Here is an 11,258-nt window from a genome sequence, read left to right on the forward strand (position 1 = left end):
TTGTAATCATTAATGGAATCATTGATCAAGCCACTTATATTGTTATAGCAAATCTCCTACACTGCTAACATGGTACAGTTGTGCTTGAAGTGGGCTGGCAGAAACTCTGGTTTGTTCTGACCCAAATCAGCTGATTAGTCTCAGCTTGTTATTAGACTTCAGTGGAAAGGATAGAAAAACCTCCAACAAGGGCTTCAACAAGGAAAGGCAGCTGTTTCTCATTCATTCTGCAATGAATGAGCTGATAACAGGGCTTCATCCTATATAACCTGCAGTCTCCTGCCTCCCTGTCAGCAGAGAGGGCTGTCTTCTGGCGAGGGTCACCCCTGAGATGTCAAGAGTCACAGTGAGAGCTTGGATGTGCCAGGGGAGGGGAGCTTTTTAAGCCTCCAGGTAATAGAAATATACAAAACAAAGTAAAGTGTTCCCTAGAACCCTTCCTCAATTCCAAAAGGCCACAGGTTGCAGCCTTTAGATCTAACAGAGCATCTAACAGAAGTTTTTCAGGAGGAATAATGAATACTCCTTATGTAAGTCACAGACACGCCCCTGTTTTTAAAGAGTAAAGTTGGGGAAGTCAGAATGTGTGAGTACATCTCAGAACCCAGAGGATTATAGTAGACCAGTGCTTTTCAATTTGATTGGCCAGATTTGCTCATGGAAATTAGTAATTCAGTCTTTAGATGGCTCCCTGCAAGTGTATATGGGGTTCACCGTTTTCTGCAGGCATCTGGTTTGCTGTGAGACTGAAATACAACCCAAAGAACTGCCAAGAAAGAGAAATATCAAGACTCTACTCTCTCCAAAGAAATCTCGATTAAAAATTAGGTAAGTCTCAGAGTTTCACACTCCTGTCAAAAGTTTGCTTTTTGTGAACTAGGGTCTGAGTCTGGTCGTATTGATGAAGAAAGACCAGCTGATCATGGGTGTGTATGTGTGGGAATGGTCAGAAGCAGAGAGAGAAACTGAGGTCCTGAAAGGGGACAAAAATTGTCCCACAAACACAGTGAGTCAATGAAATTCTGATTCCCTTAAGATGTAAGGTCAGTGTCTTTCCCTCTATCGTACCACCTCCTTCAAGCCATCCTATGTTTTCTGGTGTCCAACACTCAAATTCCTTAAATGAGTAAGAGTCCTCTCTCTCTCTCTAGCCCCAGCCTGGAGAAAAGCACACCAATTAAGAACTGCAGGGAGCACCATCAGGAAATCCAGAGTTAGAGTTCTCAGTGCTGCCAAAGTTAGACAATGCACTTCCCCATCCTGCCTGGGTAAAAAATCCTCCACCAGCCACCGCCACACGGCACAGAATGTACAATGAGTCACTTTGCTGCTGAAGGAAAAGTACTTTCTTCCTATGGCCCTCTTGAAAGTTTTCTACCATTAAAAAAAAAAAAAATTTCCAGTTGATTGTGGAGAAGTCAGAATCTTTAATGTTGAGTAGGGACTTCCTGGCAGTCTGCTGGTTAAGACTTCGCCGCCCAATGCAGGGGGTGTGGGTTCAGTCTCTGGTCGGGGAGCTAAGACCCCACATGCCTCTCGGCCAAAAAACCAAAACATAAAATAGAAGCAATATTATAACAAATCCAATAAAACTTAAAAGGTCCACATCAAAAAAAAAATTCTTAAAAGTAGAAAGAAAAATATGTCGCCATAAGCCCTGGTCACATTTGCTTTCATAGGCATTTATCTGCATTTTTCAAAAGAAAAATAAAAATCGAAGTGGCTATTTATAAAGGGCAAAAGCTTTTGGAAGAATTCCTCATAGAGGTCTCAGGCTTTCCTGGAGACACATCACTAGTTTTTCTTTCCCCTGAATCCTAAAGCTCCCTCTAGTGACCAAGAACTCAACACCGTCTACAGGTGGGGAGAATAAACGTTTCTCTAAAGCCTCTTGCTTGCTCTTGATTTCACCTGCAACTTTCTATGGAAGTTTATACATGCATCTCATCATTTGCCAAGAAAACTATAGGAAGGAGGAACTATACATGTTCTTTCCCCCCCATTTAATAGATAAGTAAACTGAGGCTCAAGACTTGTACAAGGTCACTTGGCTGATAATACGAGGACCTGGACCCCAATTCCAGTTTCCTGGGTTCTGCTGTTCTCACATTCTGGGACAATTGTGTAAACTTATACGTGAATATTCCCCTAGAAAGCACTCACGGAAACACTTTCAAGGATTTATAGCAGTGATTCTAGACTGCCTGGGTCCTTTGAGAACCTGATGTGAGCTATGGGCCCGTACCTACACATTTTTCCATAACATCAAGAAATCTTTGGACCACCCTGAAGGGTATCCACTGACCTTCTAGGACCCCAAGGACCTCACATTAAGAAGCCATTGACATCACCTGGGTATAATTGGGCTATCAAGAACTCAAGGAGTATGAACTTTGAAGTTCTTGACTCTTTCCCTTCATTGTTTTCCATGCTCATCCAGTTATCACTTCAGCACTGTTCAGAGTATTTAAGAGGATTGAAAAAAATTTGCTAACATTTAAGGAAAAGCCTGTGGATGCTGCCATCAATGCATTCTAACATTCCCACAGGCATGCCTGGGATTAGTGGCAAACTGAGATGTTTCTAGGAAAGTAGCAATTTGAAAGCATTTTTTTTTTTTAATATAAGAGCATACCACAGTCTTACCAGCTGGCTCTGTGGAGAGTCTAAACAAACAACATGGTAAATACATGAAGAGCTTTTGTCAGTGAACAAAAACCAGTACTGCCTCCAAATTATTAACTCTTTTCATCCTGGCACGTCTAATGACTTTGGAGAAGGCTGAATGAACAGTGATGGTTTTCGTGTTCACTTAAGTCTCTTCCACTTAAGCTCCAGGAGGGTGAGGACCATGTCTCTATTGATCATATTCCCAGCATCCAACATGGCCCCCAACCCTAATCACACTCAGTAGATAGTTATTGAATGAGTACATGAATGGTCCTCATTGAGTCAGTCCCTCTGGGAAACTGCTCATTTCCCTCCCTAATGAATCAGTGGCCTCTGGTTTCCTGAGACATTCCCTACAACACTCCACACAAGCAACCCCAGGGTCCAGATATTTGGCTGCTCTTAGGAAAATTCTGTTCTCTATTCTGGGACCTATACCCACAGGCTAGACTGGGCTACAGACAAACCTAAGCAATAATAACAGCTTCCCACCTTAACCCTTCTAGAAAGGGTGTCACAGTTTTTAATCAGCACTTCTATATGTAATACCCATAAAATATTAGGTTTGATGTGCTAATTGCTTTTTATTAATATGCGTTAAAACAAAAGCAAAACTATTAAAATGAAAAAACCTTTGCATTAAAACAAACTCATAACTATTACAGTGTTAAAAATGACTTTACGTTTGCACTCAAGAAAATTGCCTTCAAGTGTCATCAGTTGCATAGCTGCTCCACTTTGAGCAAGACCATCCTAAGCCTTCACTGCCCTCCCCAGCCCTTCTACACAAACCTCCCCTTTCATTCCCAGAAGGCTCCCCCACCTCCTACTTTCTTAAAAAGGGTCCATTAGACTTGAATTCCATCAAGCACCTCCTCGGACCTCCCCCCTCCACACATGCCCCTGAGATCACGCTGCATCTGCTCTCATCCTTGCTTCTTCCTGCTTTGCTCCCAGAAGAGGAGTCGCCCTTCTTTCTGCCCACTTGTGTGCCGAAGCCCATCCCAATGCATTGCCTCAAAGGATCTTACCCACAAATTAACTTCACTTTTGCTACTATCTAAATTATTCTAATTTGTGAAATGCAGCATGCATTCAGAAGCACATAAGCATCTCTCTTCAGGTTAAACAGTAAAATACAAGCATGTGTGTGCTTTATCACTCGGGTTAACAGTACCTAGTACCTTCAAACATGTGCTGTATCTCCATTGTCTCTCTCTCCCATTCAAGAGTTCACTCCGGCTTTTCTTTTTATGGTTTTAATGCTTACCTGTGTATGTATGTACGTAGACTTCAGCAATGTATTACTTATGTTTTGCTTAGGTTTAGATTTTATGTAAATAGAATCATACTAATTTATATTCTGTGACTCACTTCTTGCATCCAATATTCTGTTGAGATTTACCCATTTTGGTGTGCGTAGTGATAGCTGTTTATTTTTGCTTCTTGTTTATTTCACGACTAATCTTCAAGGTTCCTTCATTTTTATTTCTGTAGAATATTCCATTACATGACTAATCTACAGTTTATTGCAGTACTGTTGTTGGATATCTGAGCTGTTTCCAGATATTGCTGTTATGGTGTTATTATAAGCAATACTATTTAGACATTCTTGTGATTGCATCCTATCACACATTAAGTATCTTTTTAGTGGCTTTCAAAAAATTTTAACACAACTCCTAAAAAAAGACATTTTATAACATACCCTGAAATAATTAATACAATAAAAATCCCTACTACGAGCAATCCAAGAAATCCACAAAACGATCCATAACCTATCAGCAATGCATTCTGATTATTTCTATGCTGTTCTGTTTAATTCTGTCATATTCTCTAGATTTCTTTTTGTTTGTCTGTTTTAAAAGCACTGGTTCACCCACCAATGTGATCTGAGCTTGACCAAAAAAAACTAAAACTGCATTATGACATATACCTAGAAGTAACTGCTGGGTTGCAAAGCAAGTACATGTTTCAGCTTTCCTATGTAATGATAAATCATGTTCCAATGGCACTTTCTCAGTTTACAGACCAGTAGGACATGTAAATGACATTGTTCCCTGCCCTTCCTAATTTGGTGACAAGCGTATTTTTAAAAAATGTTTTCGAACTTCATGGTAGCTCACTGTGGTTTTAATTTGCATTTCCAAGATAACTAATGAGACACAGAATATTTTCCTATACCAGTTGACAATTTGTATTTCTTCTTCCATGAAATGCCAGTTTATATATTTTGGTGACTTTTCTATTAGGATTTTTTATCGCCATTCAGTTGCTCAGTTGTGTCTGACTCTTTGCAACCCCATGGCCTGCAGCACACCAGGCTTCCCTGTCCTTCACAGTCTCCCAGAGCTTGCTCAAGCTCATGTCCATTGAGTCAGTGATGCCATCCAACCATCTTGTCCTCTGTTGTCCCCTTTTCCTCCTGCCTTCAATCTTTCCCAGCATCAGGGTCTTTTCTAATGAGTCAACTCTTCTCATCAGGTGGCCAAAATATTATAGCTTCAGCATCAGTCCTTCCAATGAATATCCAGGGTTAATTTCCTTGCAGTCCAAGGGACTCTCAAGAGCCTTCTGCAACACCACAGTTCAAAAGCATCAATTCTTCTCCATTCAGCCTTCCTTATGGTTCAACTCTCACATCCATACATGACCACCGGAAAAACAATAGCTTTGACTAGATGGACCTTTGTTGGCAAAGTAATGTCTCTACTTCTTAATATGCTGTCTAGGTTGTTCATAGCTTTTCTTCCAAAGAGCAAGCGTCTTTTAATTTCATGGGTGCAGTCACCATCTGCAGTCATTTTGGAGCTCAAGAAAATAGTCTGTCACTGTTTCCATTGTTTCCTCATCTATTTGTCATGAAGAGATTGGACTGGATGCCATGACCTTAGTTTTTTGAATGTTGAGCTTAAGCCAGCTTTTTCACTCTCCTCTTTCACCTGCATCAAGAGGCTCTTTAGTTCCTCTTTGCTGTCTGCCATAAGAATGGTATCATCTGCATATCTGAGATTATTGATAGTTCTCCCGCAATCTTGATTCCAGAATGTGCTTCATCCAGCCCAGTATTTCCCACTGATGTACTCTGCATATGAGTCAAATAAGCAGGGTGACAATATACAGCCTTGACATACTCCTTTCCCAATTTGGAACCAGTCTGTTGTTCCATGTCCAGTTCTAACTGTTGCTTCTTGACCTGCATACAGAAGTCTCAGGAGATAAGCAGAGTGGCCTGGTATTTCCATCTCTTTAAGAATTTTCCAGTTTGTTGTGATCCACACTGTCAAAGGCTTTAGTGTAGTCAATGAAGCAGAAGTAGATATTTTAGAGGGTGTCTATTAGGATACCTATATCTTATATAGTCCCTATATTTTTGAGGTGCTAATCATTTGTTGGAGATGAGTTCCCAATATCATCTCCCACTCCATGGCTTGTCTTTTGACTTTCTTTAATGTGTGTTTTTTATTGAACCAAAGTTATGTGATATACTTGAATCTATCAATCTTTTCCTCTATGATCTGCCTTTTTGTTTAATGTCTTAAGGTTTCCTTCTATATCAAGAAATTGTATTAAATTACATAGTCTTCTAAACATTCTACGTGTGTGCTTTCACAATTAAGTCTTCTATCACTAAAAGCTGATTTTCAGCATGGTACAAGGTAGTGAACCCATTTTAATTTCTTAATCTTCATGAATTGTCCCATCGACATGCATTGAATTGTTGATCTTTATTCAGCAGTCTGCAATGATTTCATCAAGAATCAAAGTTGCATGCATGATTGGTTTGTTTCTAGAGTCTATTCTGATCCACAGATCTGTTTATACAGTATCTTGATCACTAGAGCTTTAGTCCTAAATCTGGTAAGGCAAGCCCCACCACTTCTTTTTCTTTATAAGTTTCTAATCTATTTTGGAAATTGTTTCTCTTCCACATCATTTTAGACTTGCTTTTTCAACTTTCTCATAAAACCCATTTGGATTTGGATTGGAATTATATTGAATCTATCGATAAATCTGGAGTAACCTGGCAACTTTACAGCTCTGAGTTTTTCTATTCAAGATTATGGTAGATCTCTCCCTTCACATAGGTTGTCTTTAATGATATTCGATAGTGTTTTATCATTTCCTCCATGAAAGGGTTTATATTCCTTAGAAGTTTACACTTTATGTTGACATTATAAAAAGGCAACTAACTGATCACTGCTGAGTAATTAGAAATGCATCTGGCTTTCCTATATTGACACCATATTCAGCCACTTTGCCTTACTCTCATTAAGTAAAATGATTTCTGTAGAAACTTTTAGAATTATTTAAAATCAATAATGATCCTTTTTCTTTCTAGTCTTTATAATTTTTATTTCTTTTTCCTATTTTACCCTACTGGCCTGGATATGCAGTGGATTCAGGTGCTAGTCAACCTCGGTTTTCTTCCTAATCTTAAAGGAAATATTTTTAACATTCCATCATAAAGTGCTTTTGCTTTATGTTTTTGTAGTTGCCCTTATCAAATTAGGTTTCTTTCTGTAGTAAGAGTTATTATTTCAGCTGTCATGTCTGATGATCCTTATCTGTGGCTCATCCTTTCCTTGTGTGTGTGTGTGTTTTATCTTAAGATACTACTGAAGCATAGTTGAGATCAAATAAACTGCACATATTTAAGATGTACAATTTGATCAGTTTTGACATATGTATAAGTTGACCCTGAACAGCACAGGGGTTCAGCTGCTGACCTTCCCCTCAGTTGAAAAACACCAATAACTTAGAGTTGACTCTCCATGTCCATGGTTCCCCATCTGTGGATTTAACCAATCATGCATCAGTGTAGTACTATAGAATTTACTGTTGAAAAAAACAAATAGACCCATGCAGGTTCAAACCTAGTATTGTTCAAGGGTCCACTGTATACATCTGTGAAGCATCACCACAATCAAAATGGGGAACACATCTGTTACCTCCACCCCCAGATTTTCTTCTGGATCTTAGTGAATCCTCCCTCAAAACTTCCCTGCCAGGCTTCCCTGGTGGCACAGTGGATAAAAATCCACCTGCCGGTGCAGGGGACATGGGTTGGACCCCTGGTCCAGGAAGATCTCACATGCCGTGGAGCAACAAAGCCTGTAAGCCACAGCTACTGAACCTGTGCTCCAGAGCCCACGTGCTGCAACTACTGAAGCCCGCAGGCCTCGAGCATGTGCTCTGCAACAAGAGAAGCCACTGCAATGAGAAGCCCATGCACTGCAACTACAGAGTAGCCCTTGGGCAGCAATGGAGACCCGATGCAACCAAAAATTTAAAAAATAAATTATGAAAAAACATCTTCCCTGCCAATTCACACCCCTATCTCCAAACAACCACTTATTTTTGTCAGTAATGATTAGCTTGCATTTCCTAGAAGTTTACATAAATGAAATTGTACAGTGTGTATTCTTTTGGGTCTGGCTCCTTTCGCTCAGTATATTGTGATGCATCCACAGTGTACATCTATAATGCATTCTCTTTTTATTACTGAGTAGTGTTCCATTGTGTGATATACCACATTTATTTATTATACAATGATGGACATTGATTTATTTCCAGGTTTTGACTATTAAATCTTCCTTAGTCATCTTCTGGGATGCAATTATAATAAGTTACTTGGAAACTGTTTGATTCTGTCGGTCTTGCTTTTGAGCTTTGTTATGTGAGACTACAATTAGTAGTCTCACATAACACTAATTGTGTCCAACTTTTTGGACTAATTGTGTCCATTTTTGTGTCCAGTTTTACAGAGGCAAAACTCTTCTGACTACCTTCCCAGACGGCTAGGATTACAAGGCTTGGACTCTGGTGGAATCAGGAACTATTATCAGCGCTATGTGAGCCCTGGGGACTGTATCCTCTAATCATTGTGGGTGGCTCTTTCCCCAGCATCAGGTAGTTTGCTTACAGGTATGCACTGATCAGTACTTACCTGAAAACTTTAGGAGGACTCTCTGCAGACCTCCAGAGTCCTCCTGCACAGCTCTCCCCTCTCCTGGGCTTCCCTGATGGCTCAGCGGTTAAAGAATCCGCCTGCAACACAGGAGATGCAAGTTTGATCCCTGGGCCGTGAAGATCCCCTGAAGGAAATGGTAACCCACTCCTGGAAAATCCCAGAGGAGCCTGGTGGGCTACAGTCCAAAGAGTTGCAAAGAGTTGGACATGACTGAGCAACTAAGCACTCCCCTCTCTAGTACGTTGCCATGTGACGTCCATCACCTTGACCTCCCCAGACCTCCAGTTCTACCTTCTCACCTCAAGCCAACCACTGCCCTCAACCTGGGTTCATGTCCATGCACCTGGGCTGGGCATCCTTTTCCAGCAGTAACTGAAGCAAACATAGGGCTCAACTAGCTTGTTTCCCATCTGTTGGAGATCATTGTCTTTCACTAATTTCAAAGTCTGGAAAACTGTTGTTTCTTTCTTTTTTTTTCTTTTTTTTTTTTTTTCAGTTATTCAGATGGGAGACTATCTTAGGCCCCCGTTACTCTATCTTGACCAGAAGCAAAAGTCTTGAATTGGTGTCCTTATGTATTTTATGACTTGTAACTGTGAGCTGCAAATTTTCCCTAAAACTTTGGGAGTTGATTTAGGGCTGATTTCCTTCAGAAAGGAGTTACATTGCTTTTGTCAGCGACTTGGAAAACACTATAAGTTAAAGACTATTTTAAAATTAACTTCTTCGAGTTGTGCAAACAGGTTCAGTTCAGTCACTGAGTCATGTCCAACTCTATGCGACCCCATGAATTGCAGCACACCAGGCCTCCCTGTCCATCACCAACTCCTGGAGTTCACTCAGACTCACGTCCATCGAGTCAGTGATGCCATCCAGCCATCTCATCCTCTGTTATCCCCTTCTCCTCCTGCCCACAATCCCTCCCAGCATCAGAGTCTTTTCCAATGAGTCAACTCTTCGCATGAGGTGGCCAAAGTACTGGAGTTTCAGCTTTAGCATCATTCCTTCCAAAGAACACCCAGGACTGATCTCCTTTAGAATGGACTGGTTGGATCTCCTTGCAGTCCAAGGGACTCTCAAGAGTCTTCTCCAACACCACAGGTATGTACTCATAAATTCTCAGAGTGGTATTACCACTTTCACTCAATGCAACTGCTGAGAGAAGAAGGAAAATACCTCTTTGTGCATGGCAAGATTCATCTTTTGTTCACTCATACAGAGTTTTAGCCTTTGCTGTCCCACATTTACGCAAGTTTCTTCTACTGGGAATGCTGCGTGGGCAGGACCCAGGTGTCCTGTCCTGTGCTCCACACCCCACGCAGCCATCAAAAGAGAAACCCCAGTATCACCAAGGTTCAGAAAACCTCAAGACAAAAGCCAGAACTGGGGCGGATTTATCAGCCAGAGTTCCTCCTCTCATGTTGTTTCAGGTCCCTGTAGGTTCCCCAATTTCATATCAGTTCAGCAGTTTCTTTTGGAAATTTTCACTCTTGAATTTTAGCTATTTTAGTTTCAGAATGTCTATTCTGACATGCCGATGGACTCAGGACTCTCACTTGTGTTTTCAATCTCTTTTTTTCTTTTCCTACAAGCTCCTTCTCGTCAGCCAATAACACATCCAAGTATTGATCACTCTTCTAAAGCAGTGGGTCAACAAAGGAGCCTCTCTCATAACGACAGCCCTCTCTCACACCCACCAAATTCTTGAAAAGTGTGTCTACAGTCAGTTTTTTTCTAATCCTCAATTCAGGTTCTAACCCACTGTATCTGCCCCCACATCTCCAGTAAAACTGATCTTTAGCAAACAGACTAAATGATGACCTCCACCTACCAAATCCAGTAGACATTTTGATTTATGATCTTACTTAACCAATCTGTAATAGCTGGCACTTCAGATCATTGTCTGATCATTCTCTCTTTGAGTTCTTTTATGTCATTTCTCCTAATTCTGCTTCTGCCTCCCAGTCCTTCCTTCTCATTGGATCCTCTTCCTCTGTTTATTTAATACCCTGCAAAGGTTTTATTTTTCCTGGTTTTTCTCCTTGTGGCATCATCTTTTGCCAAGCCTCATGAACCATATGCCATATACCAGGTATCAACCTCAGAACCACACTTCCTCTCTTCCTCCCGTGTAAGTAAAAGTCCCATTTTAATTTGGTACCATACTGTTCAGAATGACTTATTTCTCAGTCTTCCTAGCATTTAAACAGAGCCATGTGACTAAGTGAGGACCCATCATGTACAAGTGTTGTCTGGCATTTCCAGGAAAACTTCTTGAAGGAAACCAATGTAGGGGCTCATCTCTGTGCTTTGGTCTTTTCTCCATCTTCAGTCTTGAAACATGGGCATAATGATGACTGGAGGCCTGCATCCATCTTGGAACAAGAGGTGACTTTGAGGTTGGAAGCTGTGTAGCAAGAGAATAGAGCGGAAAGATAGGGGCGTAGATCCCTCCTGACCCCGTGGAGCCATACCAGCATAAACCATCCACCTCTGGACTCCTTCTAGAGAGAAGTAAACCTCTGTGTTTAATCCTCTGTTATCCTGAGCACAAGGGGATTGTTACTTGTACTACAGAAGTACTAAGTGATACTTCTGCCAGCTCTGAAATCTCAGT

The 11,258-nt window shown here is 40.9% G+C and overlaps 1 long non-coding RNA gene across 1 annotated transcript; it reads left to right on the forward strand.

The window, feature by feature from the left end:
* Positions 1–292: 292 nt before the first annotated feature.
* Positions 293–9,742, forward strand: LOC121816708 (uncharacterized). The gene is made up of 3 exons (XR_006056392.2): positions 293–393; positions 727–828; positions 8,428–9,742. It is a non-coding gene; the product is annotated as an uncharacterized LOC121816708 (long non-coding RNA).
* Positions 9,743–11,258: the final 1,516 nt, after the last annotated feature.

Source organism: Ovis aries, chromosome 15 (genome assembly GCF_016772045.2).
Source record: "Ovis aries strain OAR_USU_Benz2616 breed Rambouillet chromosome 15, ARS-UI_Ramb_v3.0, whole genome shotgun sequence".
Lineage (NCBI taxonomy): Eukaryota > Metazoa > Chordata > Mammalia > Artiodactyla > Bovidae > Ovis > Ovis aries.